This window comes from Pleurodeles waltl, chromosome 4_2 (assembly GCF_031143425.1).
Source record: "Pleurodeles waltl isolate 20211129_DDA chromosome 4_2, aPleWal1.hap1.20221129, whole genome shotgun sequence".
Taxonomy (NCBI): domain Eukaryota; kingdom Metazoa; phylum Chordata; class Amphibia; order Caudata; family Salamandridae; genus Pleurodeles; species Pleurodeles waltl.
This window is the reverse complement of record NC_090443.1, coordinates 880912255-880938390: the sequence shown is the minus strand read 5'-3', so window position 1 is coordinate 880938390 and position 26136 is coordinate 880912255.

The following is a 26136-nucleotide window of genomic DNA, read 5'->3' as shown; positions in this document are numbered from 1 at the left end:
GAAGTAGTGGAAAACAAAAGCGTTGTTTTGCTTTCGTTTCTAACAACCTCGTGGCTCGGACTCGTTCTTCCGGGTGTTTCCCTTGTTAGGATGTTATCACACTCCTATCTGAGTCCAAAGATTTGTGTCGACATCTAAAGGTAATTGATGGTTTCCCTACACGTGTCACCTTATAAATAAATTATCAAAAGAAATATAAGCCTGGACACGGCAACAAAGATTTAATAGGATCAAAACAAATCCAGACACTTTACTTGGTGATGCACAGTTGATAAACATGCACCAAAACCCAAATTCCACACATTTTCCTCAGTGTGCAATATGGTTTTATCGGTAAAACTGAATGTGTGTGCAAATGTAATGATTATTTCAATGGAGAATGTGCTGCCTGTAAATGACAGTGTGCTCCAACACAATACTTTGTTACATAAAAAAAAATCACCCGCCTCATGCTGATTAAAGCTAGATGGGTCATAAAAGTTAGCCATTCTAAAAAAGTGGTTATGAAATCTAAATAGTTTGGGAAGCTCTGAGATTGAATATTTTACCAAATAGGACATCACCATCAACTTCAACATCAGCTTACGTCATGGTCACCTCTAGAGTCCTGACATGACCTTTTTAAGACAAGGAAAACTTGCAAACAGCCTCACTAGTTTTCACTCTTCTAATAACCCTACACTGGAAAGTATACCCAGTGCAAAGAACTAAACAGCAGGGAAACAAAGAACAGAGGATCAGAAATGCAGAGACATTTGCTTAGCCTTGAACTGTCGTAGAAGTGAGGGAGAATAGCGTCCCAGAAGGCGATCTTCAGAACGGAAAGAGAGAAGGTTATTAAAGAAAGATATCTCCTACAGAGTAGAAGCCTAGATGAGAAAAAAGATGTAGCCATCGGCCACAAGAATGACCTAAAAACAAGAAAGGTGCTCACACACGGAAGACCAGGTGAGAACTAGCAGCAAAGGCGGAAAACCTCAAAACCAACACATTTGCTGGGCAACAAATAGAATTGTGGTTGCCCTTTTTCCCAACTCTGCCACCCTCAAAACCAACACATTTGCTGGTCAGCAAATAGAATCGTGGTTCCCTTTTTCCCAACTCTGGCAACATTATCCCAGAAGAGGAAGCTGTTCTATGACAGCCAACATCTTTAAATGATCTGCTGTTCAGCTGGAAGATTTTTGGTTTGGTTTGAGCAAGATGTCTGATTCCCATCTCTCTCACTCTGTAATAAAGCCCCTCTACTGCCATACCTCACCCGTCATTAGCCCCCATCACTCATATACCAGGGGTGCTCAATATAGCAAAACAACACCTTCAGTATGACAAGCTAGTATTTTTTCACAAGTGCCTCTCCTGCCCCTACATGTCATGTTTGCTCGAGCAGTAGGCAGAATTTTACCTCCAATATGCCTATATCAGCATTTTGTTATGAGTGCTGCTATATTGAAGAATTACCCCAGTCTGCTAATATCTGCATTTTGCCATTGGTGTCTACCATGCCATATGCCCCCATTCCCTCACTCATGCTATGCAGCAGATTTGCAAGTATAACACACATTCACACAGAGGCACATTCATTCAATAACATTAACTCACTTCCCCTCATTCACCCGTATACTCCCTACCACTCCCTGACTTATTCTTCATAACTCATGCTCAACTTTTCTCACTTATTCTTACTCTCATTCACTTACTCATACTTACACTCTCATAGACTCTATCATTCTTATATTCACACAAGCAATGAGCCCTTATAACATATCCCTAAAATATTCTCGTGTAAAAATATGACCTTGTAGAAGGCTTGTATCAAACTTAAAACTTCTTTTGACTGAGTCAATATATCCACCTTATGCTAACCCTCCTCAAACTGAGCTAATCGTCCAAACGTGGGAGTGCTGTGCAATACCTTCATCCCAAGAACATAGCAGCCATGGATTAAAGGGGAACTGAGGACACCTTTAACATAAAAAGCTGTGTAAGGCAAGGTTGCATCATCACACCTGTTCTATTGAACCTCTTTATTAATGATATTGGCAACACCCTCTTGAACTTGAATTTGAACTTTCCCCTCATTGGAGGAGAAAAAAAATCCCCATAGTGCTTTTTGCTGACGATGCAGTTCTCCTTTCCTGCTCTGAGCTGTTGATGCACAAATTGCTCAATGATTTTAAGAGGTACTACACAAAAAAGCCTTCTGATAAGCAAAGCAAATACATGGGTGTGGTAATAATATGTGCCCAGGGGGTAGATTTCTGGCCTTGTCCAAATTTAGTACAAAACCAAACAAAATCATAGAAATTCAGCAGTTTCAGTTAAAGTTATTTCAAGTAACTATAAGTCACGCCCTAATGTAACTATAGCTTGCACCCTCGCCATGCACTGCTAATTACTCCAGATAATGCAGCATTCACAACAACTTTTATAAGGCCATTAAAAATATCAATGAAGCATTACCAGTCAATTTATTTAAGAAACAAATTGTGCAACAGCTCATCTCTCAAAAACAAATCATCCATTGGGGAGTCACAAACGGATCAATCTACTACAACTCGTGCTTTCGTCATGCACAGCTAATTACTTTACAAATTATATCATTGATGACATCTTCAATGGCATCTTTGATACTATCACTACAACATCTGCAATCAAATAATTGATAGGAAAGCTTTGCATGGAGAGGGCACAAGTTAAAGTTACGCAAGTTATACTTACTTGAAATAACTGTACCTATAACTGTTGAATTTCTTTGTTTTTGTATTAGTACGTTTACAACTATAAAGTCCCTGTAACCTTTGTTTTATTCAGTGAAAACATGCACACACGCACATATATAAACACACATATAAACATATATATACATATACATACATATTAATATACACATGTATTCATTGAAAAAAACAAGGGTTATAAGGACGTTGTAGTTATGTCCTGAATTTACTTGTACAAAACCATAGAAATTCATACAGAACCCACTGGCATTCACCATTGTGTAATTATAGTTAAGGCATAGTTTCTATAGATATAAGTGTTTTTCGACTTGTCTATATCTTTAGCAACCTTTAACAAATCTTCACAAAATGTTCCAAAAAAAGTGTCTTGTTGGGTCTTGTCAGAAGGGTATGTCTCAGTCCTGAAAGCACGCTTTTTGTTATTTGGTGTCAATCCATTCAGTATTTTTCGAAATAGTAAAGGAAATCCAAATTTGTATATCTAGGTGTGCAAATGATTTGTGAATTCTCCAATTTTGTGCAGACGTCTGATTGGCTGACAACACTTCAACCAGGAAGTGCTGGCAGCCATTTTGGAACTCGGAGTCAGATGAGTCCCAAAAAAAACCTAAAAAAATAAAGAAAAGGGGGCAGGGTTTAAATACTCCACCAAGGCAAAAAATTAATGTTTTTAAAAAATTAACCACACATTGGCAGTGACTTTGCGGGTAAAAATAAAAAACAATAACAACAGGGGCTCCTGTGCTTGTTTTCAAAGAAAGCCCCCCCCCCGGTTTGCCAGGTCTGAGCGGCATACCTAATTATTTAAAGTAAATGGAGGGGTGTGCACAGGCCCCCCTTCTAGGACTCTTAAGAGCCCTGGGGACCACCATATCTCGAGGGCTTAGTAATAATTTTGGAGGGAGCCACGCATCCCTCCTCCTCGAGCTACTAGTGGTCCTGGGGACCTTTACCCCCGGGCTTGGTTGCTGCTATTGTGTGAGGGACCCACCCTTGGGAGATACCTGTTGGCTTTTGCTTGGCAGGAGCTGTGACAGCTCCCATCAAACAAAAGCAAACACTGACTCCGCGCTTACTGGGAGCCAAGTTTTCATCTGTTTCCCTGCTCATTGGCATGCAGAAAGGGAAACAGATAAAATATTGCTCCCACACACAGGGAACTGAATATTTAGCAGGAGGCAGTGAGCCATCTGGTGCCGTGGGGGCATTGAGGCTCCCCCTACAGTCTCCATTAAGGTAAAGTGGGTGTCCTGGGTAGGGCCAGGGCAGCCTTCAGGATGTGGCTGGGCCCCAGGGAATAGGGTCCCTAGGGCCAAAATCAGCCCAGGGAGGGGGACTGCATGCCCTCTTTCCCCATTTAATTTCAGAGTTTGGCCCCTGGGAGGAGGTTGACCCTTGGATCCAGGGGGTATATGCGGCCCCCCCTTCTAGTGTTTCTTTTGTCCCACGGAGGTGGTGGTCCCTGAGGCATCTTTAGTCCTAGGAGGGAGGACTGTGCACTTGAGGACAATAATTATAATTTGGATGTAATATATGAGGTCATAAGCAGTGCATTATGGAAGCACAAGTTATAGCTAGCTCAGATAACTATAACTGCTGAATTTCTACGGTTTTGTTCGAGTAAATTCAGAACGTAACTATAACGTCCATGTAACCTTTGGTTTTTTCAATGAATTTCTAAGGTTTTTTAATTCTATTTCCTAACTATAACATCCCTGTAAACTTTGTTTTTTCAGTGAATGTATGTATATATATATATATATAGATATATATATATATCTTCCAATGTCCTGCTACAGCTGACTGCTACCGCCTACGAGGCTGGTGCTCAGCTCTGCATGCAGAATCTGTAAATATTCAAAGAACTTCCCTCTCAACACGATAATGAAGGAAATGCCAGCACTCCAAACTCACTTGGAAATCCATCACTTTAAGGCTTTAAAGCCTTAGGATAATTCAACTGTGTACAGTTGTGATATGAAAAAAGCAATGGATTTCCAAGAGAGTCTAAAGTGCGGGTGTTTCCTTCATTATTGTGTTGAAAGGGAAGTTCTTTTTATTATCGTGTATTCCACCAACACGCATGGGCAGCACCCGTTCGTCAGAGTTCAGCATTTTCTGTGGTGGTTTTGTTTGTATTGACATTAATTAAAATGCTGGAACCACTGCTTGCCGTGGAAATATGATGCCCGTTTGACAGAAGGTCAAGTCATTACTAAATGAGGAGTTTCCAGTACTATACTCGGGGCTTCACGGACATAATGTTGACAAATTGGCAGTTGCAGCAGAACGAGGGAAGTGGCATTTATTGATAATTTTGAATGGAAAGTATCCCGCGGAAAAAATATATAATATGGTGATTGTGCCGCACATTTAAAGCAAGTATTCGAGAAGTCAAAATCTTGGGACTCTGAATGAAATTAGTCATGTTGGAATAATGTAGGCACTTTGATTTCAAGTCCGCTCTCTATGACCATGATGCTTTCCAAATAAAAAGAAGTGAAATGTGAGATCGAGTTTTCGCCAATTACATTGAGAAAGGCAGTGATTGCTGAAACGCGTCTGTGGGCAAAATGAAATGGATCTAACTTACCCGTGAGTGCTCCCAAAACTTTGCTGGTATATTATTATTGTGTATTCCACCAACACGCATGGGCAGCACCCGTTCGTCAGAGTTCAGCATTTTCTGTGGTGGTTTTGTTTGTATTGACATTAATTAAAATGCTGGAACCACTGCTTGCCGTGGAAATATGATGCCCGTTTGACACAAGGTCAAGTCATTACTAAATGAGGAGTTTCCAGTACTATACTCGGGGCTTCACGGACATAATGTTGACAAATTGGCAGTTGCAGCAGAACGAGGGAAGTGGCATTTATTGATAATTTTGAATGAAAAGTATACCGCGGAAAAAAGATATAATATGGTGATTGTGCCGCACATTTAAAGCAAGTATTCGAGAAGTCAAAATCTTGGGACTCTGAATGAAATTAGTCATGTTGGAATAATGTAGGCACTTTGATTTCAAGTCAGCTCTCTATGACCATTGTGCTTTCCAAATAAAAAGAAGTGAAATGTGAGATCGAGTTTTCGCCAATTACATTGAGAAAGGCAGTGATTGCTGAAACCCGTCTGTGGGCGAAATGAAATGGATCTAACTTACCCGTGAGTGCTCCCAAAACTTTGCTGGTATATTATTATTGTGTATTCAACCAACACGCATGGGCAGCACCCGTTCGTCAGAGTTCAGCATTTTCTGTGGTGGTTTTGTTTGTATTGACATTAATTAAAATGCTGGAACCACTGCTTGCCGTGGAAATATGATGCCCGTTTGGCACAAGGTCAAGTCATTACTAAATGAGGAGTTTCCAGTACTATACTCGGGGCTTCACGGACATAATGTTGACAAATTGGCAGTTGCAGCAGAACGAGGGAAGTGGCATTTATTGATAATTTTGAATGAAAAGTATCCAGCGGAAAAAAGATATAATATGGTGATTGTGTCGCACATTTAAAGCAAGTATTCGAGAAGTCAAAATCTTGGGACTCTGAATGAAATTAGTCATGTTGGAATAATGTAGGCACTTTGATTTCAAGTCCGCTCTCTATGACCATGATGCTTTCCAAATAAAAAGAAGTGAAATGTGAGATCGAGTTTTCGCCAATTACATTGAGAAAGGCAGTGATTGCTGAAACGCGTCTGTGGGCGAAATGAAATGGATCTAACTTACCCGTGAGTGCTCCCAAAACTTTGCTGGTATATTATTATCGTGTATTCCACCAACACGCATGGGCAGCACCCGTTCGTCAGAGTTCAGCATTTTCTGTGGTGGTTTTGTTTGTATTGACATTAATTAAAATGCTGGAACCACTGCTTGCCGTGGAAATATGATGCCCGTTTGACACAAGGTCAAGTCATTACTAAATGAGGAGTTTCCAGTACTATACTCGGGGCTTCACGGACATAATGTTGACAAATTGGCAGTTGCAGCAGAACGAGGGAAGTGGCATTTATTGATAATTTTGAATGAAAAGTATCCCGCGGAAAAAATATATAATATGGTGATTGTGCCGCACATTTAAAGCAAGTATTCGAGAAGTCAAAATCTTGGGACTCTGAATGAAATTAGTCATGTTGGAATAATGTAGGCAATTTGATTTCAAGTCCGCTCTCTATGACCATGATGCTTTCCAAATAAAAAGAAGTGAAATGTGAGATCGAGTTTTCGCCAATTACATTGAGAAAGGCAGTGATTGCTGAAACGCGTCTGTGGGCGAAATGAAATGGATCTAACTTACCCGTGAGTGCTCCCAAAACTTTGCTGGTATATTATTATAGTGTATTCCACCAACACGCATGGGCAGCACCCGTTTGTCAGAGTTCAGCATTTTCTGTGGTGGTTTTGTTTGTATTGACATTAATTAAAATGCTGGAACCACTGCTTGCCGTGGAAATATGATGCCCGTTTGACACAAGGTCAAGTCATTACTAAATGAGGAGTTTCCAGTACTATACTCGGGGCTTCACGGACATAATGTTGACAAATTGGCAGTTGCAGCAGAACGAGGGAAGTGGCATTTATTGATAATTTTGAATGAAAAGTATCCTGCGGAAAAAAGATATAATATGGTGATTGTGCCGCACATTTAAAGCAAGTATTCGAGAAGTCAAAATCTTGGGACTCTGAATGAAATTAGTCATGTTGGAATAATGTAGGCACTTTGATTTCAAGTCCGCTCTCTATGACCATGATGCTTTCCAAATAAAAAGAAGTGAAATGTGAGATCGAGTTTTCGCCAATTACATTGAGAAAGGCAGTGATTGCTGAAACGCGTCTGTGGGCGAAATGAAATGGATCTAACTTACCCGTGAGTGCTCCCAAAACTTTGCTGGTATATTATTATTGTGTATTCCACCAACACGCATGGGCAGCACCCGTTCGTCAGAGTTCAGCATTTTCTGTGGTGGTTTTGTTTGTATTGACATTAATTAAAATGCTGGAACCACTGCTTGCCGTGGAAATATGATGCCCGTTTGACACAAGGTCAAGTCATTACTAAATGAGGAGTTTCCAGTACTATACTCGGGGCTTCACGGACATAATGTTGACAAATTGGCAGTTGCAGCAGAACGAGGGAAGTGGCATTTATTGATAATTTTGAATGAAAAGTATCCCGCGGAAAAAAGATATAATATGGTGATTGTGCCGCACATTTAAAGCAAGTATTCGAGAAGTCAAAATCTTGGGACTCTGAATGAAATTAGTCATGTTGGAATAATGTAGGCACTTTGATTTCAAGTCCGCTCTCTATGACCATGATGCTTTCCAAATAAAAAGAAGTGAAATGTGAGATCGAGTTTTCGCCAATTACATTGAGAAAGGCAGTGATTGCTGAAACGCGTCTGTGGGCGAAATGAAATGGATCTAACTTACCCGTGAGTGCTCCCAAAACTTTGCTGGTATATTATTATTGTGTATTCCACCAACACGCATGGGCAGCACCCGTTCGTCAGAGTTCAGCATTTTCTGTGGTGGTTTTGTTTGTATTGACATTAATTAAAATGCTGGAACCACTGCTTGCCGTGGAAATATGATGCCCGTTTGACACAAGGTCAAGTCATTACTAAATGAGGAGTTTCCAGTACTATACTCGGGGCTTCACGGACATAATGTTGACAAATTGGCAGTTGCAGCAGAACGAGGGAAGTGGCATTTATTGATAATTTTGAATGAAAAGTATCCCGCGGAAAAAAGATATAATATGGTGATTGTGCCGCACATTTAAAGCAAGTATTCGAGAAGTCAAAATCTTGGGACTCTGAATGAAATTAGTCATGTTGGAATAATGTAGGCACTTTGATTTCAAGTCCGCTCTCTATGACCATGATGCTTTCCAAATAAAAAGAAGTGAAATGTGAGATCGAGTTTTCGCCAATTACATTGAGAAAGGCAGTGATTGCTGAAACCCGTCTGTGGGCGAAATTAAATGGATCTAACTTACCCGTGAGTGCTCCCAAAACTTTGCTGGTATATTATTATCGTGTATTCCACCAACACGCATGGGCAGCACCCGTTCGTCAGAGTTCTTCATTTTCTGTGGTGGTTTTGTTTGTATTGACATTAATTAAAATGCTGGAACCACTGCTTGCCGTGGAAATATGATGCCCGTTTGACACAAGGTCAAGTCATTACTAAATGAGGAGTTTCCAGTACTATACTCGGGGCTTCACGGACATAATGTTGACAAATTGGCAGTTGCAGCAGAACGAGGGAAGTGGCATTTATTGATAATTTTGAATGAAAAGTATCCCGCGGAAAAAAGATATAATATGGTGATTGTGTCGCACATTTAAAGCAAGTATTCGAGAAGTCAAAATCTTGGGACTCTGAATGAAATTAGTCATGTTGGAATAATGTAGGCACTTTGATTTCAAGTCCGCTCTCTATGACCATGATGCTTTCCAAATAAAAAGAAGTGAAATGTGAGATCGAGTTTTCGCCAATTACATTGAGAAAGGCACTGATTGCTGAAACGCGTCTGTGGGCGAAATGAAATGGATCTAACTTACCCGTGAGTGCTCCCAAAACTTTGCTGGTATATTATTATTGTGTATTCCACCAACACGCATGGGCAGCACCCGTTCGTCAGAGTTCAGCATTTTCTGTGGTGGTTTTGTTTGTATTGACATTAATTAAAATGCTGGAACCACTGCTTGCCGTGGAAATATGATGCCCGTTTGACACAAGGTCAAGTCATTACTAAATGAGGAGTTTCCAGTACTATACTCGGGGCTTCACGGACATAATGTTGACAAATTGGCAGTTGCAGCAGAACGAGGGAAGTGGCACTTATTGATAATTTTGAATGAAAAGTATCCCGCGGAAAAAAGATATAATATGGTGATTGTGCCGCATATTTAAAGCAAGTATTCGAGAAGTCAAAATCTTGGGACTCTGAATGAAATTAGTCATGTTGGAATAATGTAGGCACTTTGATTTCAAGTCCGCTCTCTATGACCATGATGCTTTCCAAATAAAAAGAAGTGAAATGTGAGATCGAGTTTTCGCCAATTACATTGAGAAAGGCAGTGATTGCTGAAACCCGTCTGTGGGCGAAATGAAATGGATCTAACTTACCCGTGAGTGCTCCCAAAACTTTGCTGGTATATTATTATCGTGTATTCCACCAACACGCATGGGCAGCACCCGTTCGTCAGAGTTCAGCATTTTCTGTGGTGGTTTTGTTTGTATTGACATTAATTAAAATGCTGGAACCACTGCTTGCCGTGGAAATATGATGCCCGTTTGACACAAGGTCAAGTCATTACTAAATGAGGAGTTTCCAGTACTATACTCGGGGATTCACGGACATAATGTTGACAAATTGGCAGTTGCAGCAGAACGAGGGAAGTGGCATTTATTGATAATTTTGAATGGAAAGTATCCAGCGGAAAAAAGATATAATATGGTGATTGTGTCGCACATTTAAAGCAAGTATTCGAGAAGTCAAAATCTTGGGACTCTGAATGAAATTAGTCATGTTGGAATAATGTAGGCACTTTGATTTCAAGTCCGCTCTCTATGACCATGATGCTTTCCAAATAAAAAGAAGTGAAATGTGAGATCGAGTTTTCGCCAATTACATTGAGAAAGGCAGTGATTGCTGAAACGCGTCTGTGGGCGAAATGAAATGGATCTAACTTACCCGTGAGTGCTCCCAAAACTTTGCTGGTATATTATTATCGTGTATTCCACCAACACGCATGGGCAGCACCCGTTCGTCAGAGTTCAGCATTTTCTGCGGTGGTTTTGTTTGTATTGACATTAATTAAAATGCTGGAACCACTGCTTGCCGTGGAAATATGATGCCCGTTTGACACAAGGTCAAGTCATTACTAAATGAGGAGTTTCCAGTACTATACTCGGGGCTTCACGGACATAATGTTGACAAATTGGCAGTTGCAGCAGAACGAGGGAAGTGGCACTTATTGATAATTTTGAATGAAAAGTATCCCGCGGAAAAAAGATATAATATGGTGATTGTGCCGCACATTTAAAGCAAGTATTCGAGAAGTCAAAATCTTGGGACTCTGAATGAAATTAGTCATGTTGGAATAATGTAGGCACTTTGATTTCAAGTCCGCTCTCTATGACCATGATGCTTTACAAAAAAAAAGAAGTGAAATGTGAGATCGAGTTTTCGCCAATTACATTGAGAAAGGCAGTGATTGCTGAAACGCGTCTGTGGGCGAAATGAAATGGATCTAACTTACCCGTGAGTGCTCCCAAAACTTTGCTGGTATATTATTATCGTGTATTCCACCAACACGCATGGGCAGCACCCGTTCGTCAGAGTTCAGCATTTTCTGTGGTGGTTTTGTTTGTATTGACATTAATTAAAATGCTGGAACCACTGCTTGCCGTGGAAATATTATGCCCGTTTGACACAGGGTCAAGTCATTACTAAATGAGGAGTTTCCAGTACTATATTCGGGGCTTCACGGACATAATGTTGACAAATTGGCAGTTGCAGCAGAACGAGGGAAGTGGCATTTATTGATAATTTTGAATGAAAAGTATCCAGCGGAAAAAAGATATAATATGGTGATTGTGTCGCACATTTAAAGCAAGTATTCGAGAAGTCAAAATCTTGGGACTCTGAATGAAATTAGTCATGTTGGAATAATGTAGGCACTTTGATTTCAAGTCCGCTCTCTATGACCATGATGCTTTCCAAATAAAAAGAAGTGAAATGTGAGATCGAGTTTTCGCCAATTACATTGAGAAAGGCAGTGATTGCTGAAACGCGTCTGTGGGCGAAATGAAATGGATCTAACTTACCCGTGAGTGCTCCCAAAACTTTGCTGGTATATTATTATCGTGTATTCCACCAACACGCATGGGCAGCACCCGTTCGTCAGAGTTCAGCATTTTCTGTGGTGGTTTTGTTTGTATTGACATTAATTAAAATGCTGGAACCACTGCTTGCCGTGGAAATATGATGCCCGTTTGACACAAGGTCAAGTCATTACTAAATGAGGAGTTTCCAGTACTATACTCGGGGCTTCACGGACATAATGTTGACAAATTGGCAGTTGCAGCAGAACAAGGGAAGTGGCATTTATTGATAATTTTGAATGAAAAGTATCCCGCGGAAAAAAGATATAATATGGTGATTGTGCCGCACATTTAAAGCAAGTATTCGAGAAGTCAAAATCTTGGGACTCTGAATGAAATTAGTCATGTTGGAATAATGTAGGCACTTTGATTTCAAGTCCGCTCTCTATGACCATGATGCTTTCCAAATAAAAAGAAGTGAAATGTGAGATTGAGTTTTCGCCAATTACATTGAGAAAGGCAGTGATTGCTGAAACCCGTCTGTGGGCGAAATGAAATGGATCTAACTTACCCGTGAGTGCTCCCAAAACTTTGCTGGTATATTATTATCGTGTATTCCACCAACACGCATGGGCAGCACCCGTTCGTCAGAGTTCAGCATTTTCTGTGGTGGTTTTGTTTGTATTGACATTAATTAAAATGCTGGAACCACTGCTTGCCGTGGAAATATGATGCCCGTTTGACACAAGGTCAAGTCATTACTAAATGAGGAGTTTCCAGTACTATACTCGGGGCTTCACGGACATAATGTTGACAAATTGGCAGTTGCAGCAGAACGAGGGAAGTGGCATTTATTGATAATTTTGAATGAAAAGTATCCAGCGGAAAAAAGATATAATATGGTGATTGTGTCGCACATTTAAAGCAAGTATTCGAGAAGTCAAAATCTTGGGACTCTGAATGAAATTAGTCATGTTGGAATAATGTAGGCACTTTGATTTCAAGTCCGCTCTCTATGACCATGATGCTTTCCAAATAAAAAGAAGTGAAATGTGAGATCGAGTTTTCGCCAATTACATTGAGAAAGGCAGTGATTGCTGAAACGCGTCTGTGGGCGAAATGAAATGGATCTAACTTACCCGTGAGTGCTCCCAAAACTTTGCTGGTATATTATTATCGTGTATTCCACCAACACGCATGGGCAGCACCCGTTCGTCAGAGTTCAGCATTTTCTGCGGTGGTTTTGTTTGTATTGACATTAATTAAAATGCTGGAACCACTGCTTGCCGTGGAAATATGATGCCCGTTTGACACAAGGTCAAGTCATTACTAAATGAGGAGTTTCCAGTACTATACTCGGGGCTTCACGGACATAATGTTGACAAATTGGCAGTTGCAGCAGAACGAGGGAAGTGGCACTTATTGATAATTTTGAATGAAAAGTATCCCGCGGAAAAAAGATATAATATGGTGATTGTGCCGCACATTTAAAGCAAGTATTCGAGAAGTCAAAATCTTGGGACTCTGAATGAAATTAGTCATGTTGGAATAATGTAGGCACTTTGATTTCAAGTCCGCTCTCTATGACCATGATGCTTTACAAAAAAAAAGAAGTGAAATGTGAGATCGAGTTTTCGCCAATTACATTGAGAAAGGCAGTGATTGCTGAAACGCGTCTGTGGGCGAAATGAAATGGATCTAACTTACCCGTGAGTGCTCCCAAAACTTTGCTGGTATATTATTATCGTGTATTCCACCAACACGCATGGGCAGCACCCGTTCGTCAGAGTTCAGCATTTTCTGTGGTGGTTTTGTTTGTATTGACATTAATTAAAATGCTGGAACCACTGCTTGCCGTGGAAATATGATGCCCGTTTGACACAAGGTCAAGTCGTTACTAAATGAGGAGTTTCCAGTACTATACAAGGGGCTTCACGGACATAATGTTGACAAATTGGCAGTTGCAGCAGAACGAGGGAAGTGGCATTTATTGATAATTTTGAATGAAAAGTATCCCGCGGAAAAAATATATAATATGGTGATTGTGCCGCACATTTAAAGCAAGTATTCGAGAAGTCAAAATCTTGGGACTCTGAATGAAATTAGTCATGTTGGAATAATGTAGGCACTTTGATTTCAAGTCCGCTCTCTATGACCATGATGCTTTCCAAATAAAAAGAAGTGAAATGTGAGATTGAGTTTTCGCCAATTACATTGAGAAAGGCAGTGATTGCTGAAACCCGTCTGTGGGCGAAATGAAATGGATCTAACTTACCCGTGAGTGCTCCCAAAACTTTGCTGGTATATTATTATCGTGTATTCCACCAACACGCATGGGCAGCACCCGTTCGTCAGAGTTCAGCATTTTCTGTGGTGGTTTTGTTTGTATTGACATTAATTAAAATGCTGGAACCACTGCTTGCCGTGGAAATATGATGCCCGTTTGACACAAGGTCAAGTCATTACTAAATGAGGAGTTTCCAGTACTATACTCGGGGCTTCACGGACATAATGTTGACAAATTGGCAGTTGCAGCAGAACGAGGGAAGTGGCATTTATTGATAATTTTGAATGAAAAGTATCCAGCGGAAAAAAGATATAATATGGTGATTGTGTCGCACATTTAAAGCAAGTATTCGAGAAGTCAAAATCTTGGGACTCTGAATGAAATTAGTCATGTTGGAATAATGTAGGCACTTTGATTTCAAGTCCGCTCTCTATGACCATGATGCTTTCCAAATAAAAAGAAGTGAAATGTGAGATCGAGTTTTCGCCAATTACATTGAGAAAGGCAGTGATTGCTGAAACGCGTCTGTGGGCGAAATGAAATGGATCTAACTTACCCGTGAGTGCTCCCAAAACTTTGCTGGTATATTATTATCGTGTATTCCACCAACACGCATGGGCAGCACCCGTTCGTCAGAGTTCAGCATTTTCTGCGGTGGTTTTGTTTGTATTGACATTAATTAAAATGCTGGAACCACTGCTTGCCGTGGAAATATGATGCCCGTTTGACACAAGGTCAAGTCATTACTAAATGAGGAGTTTCCAGTACTATACTCGGGGCTTCACGGACATAATGTTGACAAATTGGCAGTTGCAGCAGAACGAGGGAAGTGGCACTTATTGATAATTTTGAATGAAAAGTATCCCGCGGAAAAAAGATATAATATGGTGATTGTGCCGCACATTTAAAGCAAGTATTCGAGAAGTCAAAATCTTGGGACTCTGAATGAAATTAGTCATGTTGGAATAATGTAGGCACTTTGATTTCAAGTCCGCTCTCTATGACCATGATGCTTTACAAAAAAAAAGAAGTGAAATGTGAGATCGAGTTTTCGCCAATTACATTGAGAAAGGCAGTGATTGCTGAAACGCGTCTGTGGGCGAAATGAAATGGATCTAACTTACCCGTGAGTGCTCCCAAAACTTTGCTGGTATATTATTATTGTGTATTCCACCAACACGCATGGGCAGCACCCGTTCGTCAGAGTTCAGCATTTTCTGTGGTGGTTTTGTTTGTATTGACATTAATTAAAATGCTGGAACCACTGCTTGCCGTGGAAATATTATGCCCGTTTGACACAGGGTCAAGTCATTACTAAATGAGGAGTTTCCAGTACTATATTCGGGGCTTCACGGACATAATGTTGACAAATTGGCAGTTGCAGCAGAACGAGGGAAGTGGCATTTATTGATAATTTTGAATGAAAAGTATCCAGCGGAAAAAAGATATAATATGGTGATTGTGTCGCACATTTAAAGCAAGTATTCGAGAAGTCAAAATCTTGGGACTCTGAATGAAATTAGTCATGTTGGAATAATGTAGGCACTTTGATTTCAAGTCCGCTCTCTATGACCATGATGCTTTCCAAATAAAAAGAAGTGAAATGTGAGATCGAGTTTTCGCCAATTACATTGAGAAAGGCAGTGATTGCTGAAACGCGTCTGTGGGCGAAATGAAATGGATCTAACTTACCCGTGAGTGCTCCCAAAACTTTGCTGGTATATTATTATCGTGTATTCCACCAACACGCATGGGCAGCACCCGTTCGTCAGAGTTCAGCATTTTCTGTGGTGGTTTTGTTTGTATTGACATTAATTAAAATGCTGGAACCACTGCTTGCCGTGGAAATATGATGCCCGTTTGACACAAGGTCAAGTCATTACTAAATGAGGAGTTTCCAGTACTATACTCGGGGCTTCACGGACATAATGTTGACAAATTGGCAGTTGCAGCAGAACGAGGGAAGTGGCATTTATTGATAATTTTGAATGAAAAGTATCCCGCGGAAAAAAGATATAATATGGTGATTGTGCGGCACATTTAAAGCAAGTATTCGAGAAGTCAAAATCTTGGGACTCTGAATGAAATTAGTCATGTTGGAATAATGTAGGCACTTTGATTTCAAGTCCGCTCTCTATGACCATGATGCTTTCCAAATAAAAAGAAGTGAAATGTGAGATCGAGTTTTCGCCAATTACATTGAGAAAGGCAGTGATTGCTGAAACGCGTCTGTGGGCGAAATGAAATGGATCTAACTTACCCGTGAGTGCTCCCAAAACTTTGCTGGTATATTATTATCGTGTATTCCACCAACACGCATGGGCAGCACCCGTTCGTCAGAGTTCAGCATTTTCTGTGGTGGTTTTGTTTGTATTGACATTAATTAAAATGCTGGAACCACTGCTTGCCGTGGAAATATGATGCCCATTTGACACAAGGTCAAGTCATTACTAAATGAGGAGTTTCCAGTACTATACTCGGGGCTTCACGGACATAATGTTGACAAATTGGCAGTTGCAGCAGAATGAGGGAAGTGGCATTTATTGATAATTTTGAATGAAAAGTATCCCGCGGAAAAAAGATATAATATGGTGATTGTGCCGCACATTTAAAGCAAGTATTCGAGAAGTCAAAATCTTGGGACTCTGAATGAAATTAGTCATGTTGGAATAATGTAGGCACTTTGATTTCAAGTCCGCTCTCTATGACCATTGTGCTTTCCAAATAAAAAGAAGTGAAATGTGAGATCGAGTTTTCGCCAATTACATTGAGAAAGGCAGTGATTGCTGAAACCCGTCTGTGGGCGAAATGAAATGGATCTAACTTACCCGTGAGTGCTCCCAAAACTTTGCTGGTATATTATTATCGTGTATTCCACCAACACGCATGGGCAGCACCCGTTCGTCAGAGTTCAGCATTTTCTGTGGTGGTTTTGTTTGTATTGACATTAATTAAAATGCTGGAACCACTGCTTGCCGTGGAAATATGATGCCCGTTTGACACAAGGTCAAGTCATTACTAAATGAGGAGTTTCCAGTACTATACTCGGGGCTTCACGGACATAATGTTGACAAATTGGCAGTTGCAGCAGAACGAGGGAAGTGGCATTTATTGATAATTTTGAATGAAAAGTATCCAGCGGAAAAAAGATATAATATGGTGATTGTGTCGCACATTTAAAGCAAGTATTCGAGAAGTCAAAATCTTGGGACTCTGAATGAAATTAGTCATGTTGGAATAATGTAGGCACTTTGATTTCAAGTCCGCTCTCTATGACCATGATGCTTTCCAAATAAAAAGAAGTGAAATGTGAGATCGAGTTTTCGCCAATTACATTGAGAAAGGCAGTGATTGCTGAAACGCGTCTGTGGGCGAAATGAAATGGATCTAACTTACCCGTGAGTGCTCCCAAAACTTTGCTGGAATATTATTATCGTGTATTCCACCAACACGCATGGGCAGCACCCGTTCGTCAGAGTTCAGCATTTTCTGTGGTGGTTTTGTTTGTATTGACATTAATTAAAATGCTGGAACCACTGCTTGCCGTGGAAATATGATGCCCGTTTGACACAAGGTCAAGTCGTTACTAAATGAGGAGTTTCCAGTACTATACTCGGGGCTTCACGGACATAATGTTGACAAATTGGCAGTTGCAGCAGAACGAGGGAAGTGGCATTTATTGATAATTTTGAATGAAAAGTATCCCGCGGAAAAAATATATAATATGGTGATTGTGCCGCACATTTAAAGCAAGTATTCGAGAAGTCAAAATCTTGGGACTCTGAATGAAATTAGTCATGTTGGAATAATGTAGGCACTTTGATTTCAAGTCCGCTCTCTATGACCATGATGCTTTCCAAATAAAAAGAAGTGAAATGTGAGATCGAGTTTTCGCCAATTACATTGAGAAAGGCAGTGATTGCTGAAACGCGTCTGTGGGCGAAATGAAATGGATCTAACTTACCCGTGAGTGCTCCCAAAACTTTGCTGGTATATTATTATCGTGTATTCCACCAACACGCATGGGCAGCACCCGTTCGTCAGAGTTCAGCATTTTCTGTGGTGGTTTTGTTTGTATTGACATTAATTAAAATGCTGGAACCACTGCTTGCCGTGGAAATATGATGCCCGTTTGACACAAGGTCAAGTCATTACTAAATGAGGAGTTTCCAGTACTATACTCGGGGCTTCACGGACATAATGTTGACAAATTGGCAGTTGCAGCAGAACGAGGGAAGTGGCATTTATTGATAATTTTGAATGAAAAGTATCCCGCGGAAAAAATATATAATATGGTGATTGTGCCGCACATTTAAAGCAAGTATTCGAGAAGTCAAAATCTTGGGACTCTGAATGAAATTAGTCATGTTGGAATAATGTAGGCACTTTGATTTCAAGTCCGCTCTCTATGACCATGATGCTTTCCAAATAAAAAGAAGTGAAATGTGAGATCGAGTTTTCGCCAATTACATTGAGAAAGGCAGTGATTGCTGAAACGCGTCTGTGGGCGAAATGAAATGGATCTAACTTACCCGTGAGTGCTCCCAAAACTTTGCTGGTATATTATTATCGTGTATTCCACCAACACGCATGGGCAGCACCCGTTCGTCAGAGTTCAGCATTTTCTGTGGTGGTTTTGTTTGTATTGACATTAATTAAAATGCTGGAACCACTGCTTGCCGTGGAAATATGATGCCCGTTTGACACAAGGTCAAGTCATTACTAAATGAGGAGTTTCCAGTACTATACTCGGGGCTTCACGGACATAATGTTGACAAATTGGCAGTTGCAGCAGAACGAGGGAAGTGGCATTTATTGATAATTTTGAATGAAAAGTATCCCGCGGAAAAAAGATATAATATGGTGATTGTGCCGCACATTTAAAGCAAGTATTCGAGAAGTCAAAATCTTGGGACTCTGAATGAAATTAGTCATGTTGGAATAATGTAGGCACTTTGATTTCAAGTCCGCTCTCTATGACCATGATGCTTTCCAAATAAAAAGAAGTGAAATGTGAGATCGAGTTTTCGCCAATTACATTGAGAAAGGCAGTGATTGCTGAAACGCGTCTGTGGGCGAAATGAAATGGATCTAACTTACCCGTGAGTGCTCCCAAAACTTTGCTGGTATATTATTATCGTGTATTCCACCAACACGCAGGGCAGCACCCGTTCGTCAGAGTTCAGCATTTTCTGTGGTGGTTTTGTTTGTATTGACATTAATTAAAATGCTGGAACCACTGCTTGCCGTGGAAATATGATGCCCGTTTGACACAAGGTCAAGTCATTACTAAATGAGGAGTTTCCAGTACTATACTCGGGGCTTCACGGACATAATGTTGACAAATTGGCAGTTGCAGCAGAACGAGGGAAGTGGCATTTATTGATAATTTTGAATGAAAAGTATCCTGCGGAAAAAAGATATAATATGGTGATTGTGCCGCACATTTAAAGCAAGTATTCGAGAAGTCAAAATCTTGGGACTCTGAATGAAATTAGTCATGTTGGAATAATGTAGGCACTTTGATTTCAAGTCCGCTCTCTATGACCATGATGCTTTCCAAATAAAAAGAAGTGAAATGTGAGATCGAGTTTTCGCCAATTACATTGAGAAAGGCAGTGATTGCTGAAACGCGTCTGTGGGCGAAATGAAATGGATCTAACTTACCCGTGAGTGCTCCCAAAACTTTGCTGGTATATTATTATTGTGTATTCCACCAACACGCATAGGCAGCACCCGTTCGTCAGAGTTCAGCATTTTCTGTGGTGGTTTTGTTTGTATTGACATTAATTAAAATGCTGGAACCACTGCTTGCCGTGGAAATATGATGCCCGTTTGACACAAGGTCAAGTCATTACTAAATGAGGAGTTTCCAGTACTATACTCGGGGCTTCACGGACATAATGTTGACAAATTGGCAGTTGCAGCAGAACGAGGGAAGTGGCATTTATTGATAATTTTGAATGAAAAGTATCCTGCGGAAAAAAGATATAATATGGTGATTGTGCCGCACATTTAAAGCAAGTATTCGAGAAGTCAAAATCTTGGGACTCTGAATGAAATTAGTCATGTTGGAATAATGTAGGCACTTTGATTTCAAGTCCGCTCTCTATTACCATGATGCTTTCCAAATAAAAAGAAGTGAAATGTGAGATCGAGTTTTCGCCAATTACATTGAGAAAGGCAGTGATTGCTGAAACGCGTCTGTGGGCGAAATGAAATGGATCTAACTTACCCGTGAGTGCTCCCAAAACTTTGCTGGTATATTATTATCGTGTATTCCACCAACACGCATGGGCAGCACCCGTTCGTCAGAGTTCAGCATTTTCTGTGGTGGTTTTGTTTGTATTGACATTAATTAAAATGCTGGAACCACTGCTTGCCGTGGAAATATGATGCCCGTTTGACACAAGGTCAAGTCATTACTAAATGAGGAGTTTCCAGTACTATACTCGGGGCTTCACGGACATAATGTTGACAAATTGGCAGTTGCAGCAGAACGAGGGAAGTGGCATTTATTGATAATTTTGAATGAAAAGTATCCTGCGGAAAAAAGATATAATATGGTGATTGTGCCGCACATTTAAAGCAAGTATTCGAGAAGTCAAAATCTTGGGACTCTGAATGAAATTAGTCATGTTGGAATAATGTAGGCACTTTGATTTCAAGTCCGCTCTCTATGACCATGATGCTTTCCAAATAAAAAGAAGTGAAATGTGAGATCGAGTTTTCGCCAATTACATTGAGAAAGGCAGTGATTGCTGAAACGCGTCTGTGGGCGAAATGAAATGGATCTAACTTACCCGTGAGTGCTCCCAAAACTTTGCTGGTATATTATTATCGTGTATTCCACCAACACGCATGGGCAGCACCCGTTCGTCAGAGTTCAGCATTTTCTATGGTGGTTTTGCTTGTATTGACATAAATTAAAATGCTGGAACCACTGCTTGCCGTGGAAATATGATGCCCGTTTGACACAAGGTCAAGTCATTACTAAATGAGGAGTTTCCAGTACTATACTCGGGGCTTCACGGACATAATGTTGACAAATTGGCAGTTGCAGCAGAACGAGGGAAGTGGCATTTATTGATAATTTTGAATGAAAAGTATCCTGCGGAAAAAAGATATAATATGGTGATTGTGCCGCACATTTAAAGCAAGTATTCGAGAAGTCAAAATCTTGGGACTCTGAATGAAATTAGTCATGTTGGAATAATGTAGGCACTTTGATTTCAAGTCCGCTCTCTATGACCATGATGCTTTCCAAATAAAAAGAAGTGAAATGTGAGATCGAGTTTTCGCCAATTACATTGAGAAAGGCAGTGATTGCTGAAACACGTCTGTGGGCGAAATGAAATGGATCTAACTTACCCGTGAGTGCTCCCAAAACTTTGCTGGTATATTATTATTGTGTATTCCACCAACACGCATAGGCAGCACCCGTTCGTCAGAGTTCAGCATTTTCTGTGGTGGTTTTGTTTGTATTGACATTAATTAAAATGCTGGAACCACTGCTTGCCGTGGAAATATGATGCCCGTTTGACACAAGGTCAAGTCATTACTAAATGAGGAGTTTCCAGTACTATACTCGGGGCTTCACGGACATAATGTTGACAAATTGGCAGTTGCAGCAGAACGAGGGAAGTGGCATTTATTGATAATTTTGAATGAAAAGTATCCTGCGGAAAAAAGATATAATATGGTGATTGTGCCGCACATTTAAAGCAAGTATTCGAGAAGTCAAAATCTTGGGACTCTGAATGAAATTAGTCATGTTGGAATAATGTAGGCACTTTGATTTCAAGTCCGCTCTCTATGACCATGATGCTTTCCAAATAAAAAGAAGTGAAATGTGAGATCGAGTTTTCGCCAATTACATTGAGAAAGGCAGTGATTGCTGAAACGCGTCTGTGGGCGAAATGAAATGGATCTAACTTACCCGTGAGTGCTCCCAAAACTTTGCTGGTATATTATTATCGTGTATTCCACCAACACGCATGGGCAGCACCCGTTCGTCAGAGTTCAGCATTTTCTGTGGTGGTTTTGTTTGTATTGACATTAATTAAAATGCTGGAACCACTGCTTGCCGTGGAAATATGATGCCCGTTTGACACAAGGTCAAGTCATTACTAAATGAGGAGTTTCCAGTACTATACTCGGGGCTTCACGGACATAATGTTGACAAATTGGCAGTTGCAGCAGAACGAGGGAAGTGGCATTTATTGATAATTTTGAATGAAAAGTATCCTGCGGAAAAAAGACATAATATGGTGATTGTGCCGCACATTTAAAGCAAGTATTCGAGAAGTCAAAATCTTGGGACTCTGAATGAAATTAGTCATGTTGGAATAATGTAGGCACTTTGATTTCAAGTCCGCTCTCTATGACCATGATGCTTTCCAAATAAAAAGAAGTGAAATGTGAGATCGAGTTTTCGCCAATTACATTGAGAAAGGCAGTGATTGCTGAAACGCGTCTGTGGGCGAAATGAAATGGATCTAACTTACCCGTGAGTGCTCCCAAAACTTTGCTGGTATATTATTATCGTGTATTCCACCAACACGCATGGGCAGCACCCGTTCGTCAGAGTTCAGCATTTTCTATGGTGGTTTTGCTTGTATTGACATAAATTAAAATGCTGGAACCACTGCTTGCCGTGGAAATATGATGCCCGTTTGACACAAGGTCAAGTCATTACTAAATGAGGAGTTTCCAGTACTATACTCGGGGCTTCACGGACATAATGTTGACAAATTGGCAGTTGCAGCAGAACGAGGGAAGTGGCATTTATTGATAATTTTGAATGAAAAGTATCCTGCGGAAAAAAGATATAATATGGTGATTGTGCCGCACATTTAAAGCAAGTATTCGAGAAGTCAAAATCTTGGGACTCTGAATGAAATTAGTCATGTTGGAATAATGTAGGCACTTTGATTTCAAGTCCGCTCTCTATGACCATGATGCTTTCCAAATAAAAAGAAGTGAAATGTGAGATCGAGTTTTCGCCAATTACATTGAGAAAGGCAGTGATTGCTGAAACGCGTCTGTGGGCGAAATGAAATGGATCTAACTTACCCGTGAGTGCTCCCAAAACTTTGCTGGTATATTATTATTGTGTATTCCACCAACACGCATAGGCAGCACCCGTTCGTCAGAGTTCAGCATTTTCTGTGGTGGTTTTGTTTGTATTGACATTAATTAAAATGCTGGAACCACTGCTTGCCGTGGAAATATGATGCCCGTTTGACACAAGGTCAAGTCATTACTAAATGAGGAGTTTCCAGTACTATACTCGGGGCTTCACGGACATAATGTTGACAAATTGGCAGTTGCAGCAGAACGAGGGAAGTGGCATTTATTGATAATTTTGAATGAAAAGTATCCCGCGGAAAAAAGATATAATATGGTGATTGTGCCGCACATTTAAAGCAAGTATTCGAGAAGTCAAAATCTTGGGACTCTGAATGAAATTAGTCATGTTGGAATAATGTAGGCACTTTGATTTCAAGTCCGCTCTCTATGACCATGATGCTTTCCAAATAAAAAGAAGTGAAATGTGAGATCGAGTTTTCGCCAATTACATTGAGAAAGGCAGTGATTGCTGAAACGCGTCTGTGGGCGAAATGAAATGGATCTAACTTACCCGTGAGTGCTCCCAAAACTTTGCTGGTATATTATTATCGTGTATTCCACCAACACGCATGGGCAGCACCCGTTCGTCAGAGTTCAGCATTTTCTGTGGTGGTTTTGTTTGTATTGACATTAATTAAAATGCTGGAACCACTGCTTGCCGTAGAAATATGATGCCCGTTTGACACAAGGTCAAGTCATTACTAAATGAGGAGTTTCCAGTACTATACTCGGGGCTTCACGGACATAATGTTGACAAATTGGCAGTTGCAGCAGAACGAGGGAAGTGGCATTTATTGATAATTTTGAATGAAAAGTATCCAGCGGAAAAAAGATATAATATGGTGATTGTTCCGCACATTTAAAGCAAGTATTCGAGAAGTCAAAATCTTGGGACTCTGAATGAAATTAGTCATGTTGGAATAATGTAGGCACTTTGATTTCAAGTCCGCTCTCTATGACCATGATGCTTTCCAAATAAAAAGAAGTGAAATGTGAGATCGAGTTTTCGCCAATTACATTGAGAAAGGCAGTGATTGCTGAAACGCGTCTGTGGGTGAAATGAAATGGATCTAACTTACCCGTGAGTGCTCCCAAAACTTTGCTGGTATATTATTATTGTGTATTCCACCAACACGCATGTGCAGCACCCGTCCGTCAGAGTTCAGCATTTTCTGTGGTGGTTTTGTTTGTATTGACATTAATTAAAATGCTGGAACCACTGCTTGCCGTGGAAATATGATGCCCGTTTGACACAAGGTCAAGTCATTACTAAATGAGGAGTTTCCAGTACTATACTCGGGGCTTCACGGACATAATGTTGACAAATTGGCAGTTGCAGCAGAACGAGGGAAGTGGCATTTATTGATAATTTTGAATGAAAAGTATCCCGCGGAAAAAAGATATAATATGGTGATTGTGCCGCACATTTAAAGCAAGTATTCGAGAAGTCAAAATCTTGGGACTCTGAATGAAATTAGTCATGTTGGAATAATGTAGGCACTTTGATTTCAAGTCCGCTCTCTATGACCATGATGCTTTCCAAATAAAAAGAAGTGAAATGTGAGATCGAGTTTTCGCCAATTACATTGAGAAAGGCAGTGATTGCTGAAACGCGTCTGTGGGCGAAATGAAATGGATCTAACTTACCCGTGAGTGCTCCCAAAACTTTGCTGGTATATTATTATCGTGTATTCCACCAACACGCATGGGCAGCACCCGTTCGTCAGAGTTCAGCATTTTCTGTGGTGGTTTTGTTTGTATTGACATTAATTAAAATGCTGGAACCACTGCTTGCCGTGGAAATATGATGCCCGTTTGACACAAGGTCAAGTCATTACTAAATGAGGAGTTTCCAGTACTATACTCGGGGCTTCACGGACATAATGTTGACAAATTGGCAGTTGCAGCAGAACGAGGGAAGTGGCATTTATTGATAATTTTGAATGAAAAGTATCCAGCGGAAAAAAGATATAATATGGTGATTGTGTCGCACATTTAAAGCAAGTATTCGAGAAGTCAAAATCTTGGGACTCTGAATGAAATTAGTCATGTTGGAATAATGTAGGCACTTTGATTTCAAGTCCGCTCTCTATGACCATGATGCTTTCCAAATAAAAAGATGTGAAATGTGAGATCGAGTTTTCGCCAATTACATTGAGAAAGGCAGTGATTGCTGAAACGCGTCTGTGGGCGAAATGAAATGGATCTAACTTACCCGTGAGTGCTCCCAAAACTTTGCTGGTATATTATTATCGTGTATTCCACCAACACGCATAGGCAGCACCCGTTCGTCAGAGTTCAGCATTTTCTGTGGTGGTTTTGTTTGTATTGACATTAATTAAAATGCTGGAACCACTGCTTGCCGTGGAAATATGATGCCCGTTTGACACAAGGTCAAGTCATTACTAAATGAGGAGTTTCCAGTACTATACTCGGGGCTTCACGGACATAATGTTGACAAATTGGCAGTTGCAGCAGAACGAGGGAAGTGGCATTTATTGATAATTTTGAATGAAAAGTATCCCGCGGAAAAAAGATATAATATGGTGATTGTGCCGCACATTTAAAGCAAGTATTCGAGAAGTCAAAATCTTGGGACTCTGAATGAAATTAGTCATGTTGGAATAATGTAGGCACTTTGATTTCAAGTCCGCTCTCTATGACCATGATGCTTTCCAAATAAAAAGAAGTGAAATGTGAGATCGAGTTTTCGCCAATTACATTGAGAAAGGCAGTGATTGCTGAAACGCGTCTGTGGGCGAAATGAAATGGATCTAACTTACCCGTGAGTGCTCCCAAAACTTTGCTGGTATATTATTATCGTGTATTCCACCAACACGCATGGGCAGCACCCGTTCGTCAGAGTTCAGCATTTTCTGTGGTGGTTTTGTTTGTATTGACATTAATTAAAATGCTGGAACCACTGCTTGCCGTGGAAATATGATGCCCGTTTGACACAAGGTCAAGTCATTACTAAATGAGGAGTTTCCAGTACTATACTCCGGGCTTCACGGACATAATGTTGACAAATTGGCAGTTGCAGCAGAACGAGGGAAGTGGCATTTATTGATTATTTTGAATGAAAAGTATCCTGCGGAAAAAAGATATAATATGGTGATTGTGCCGCACATTTAAAGC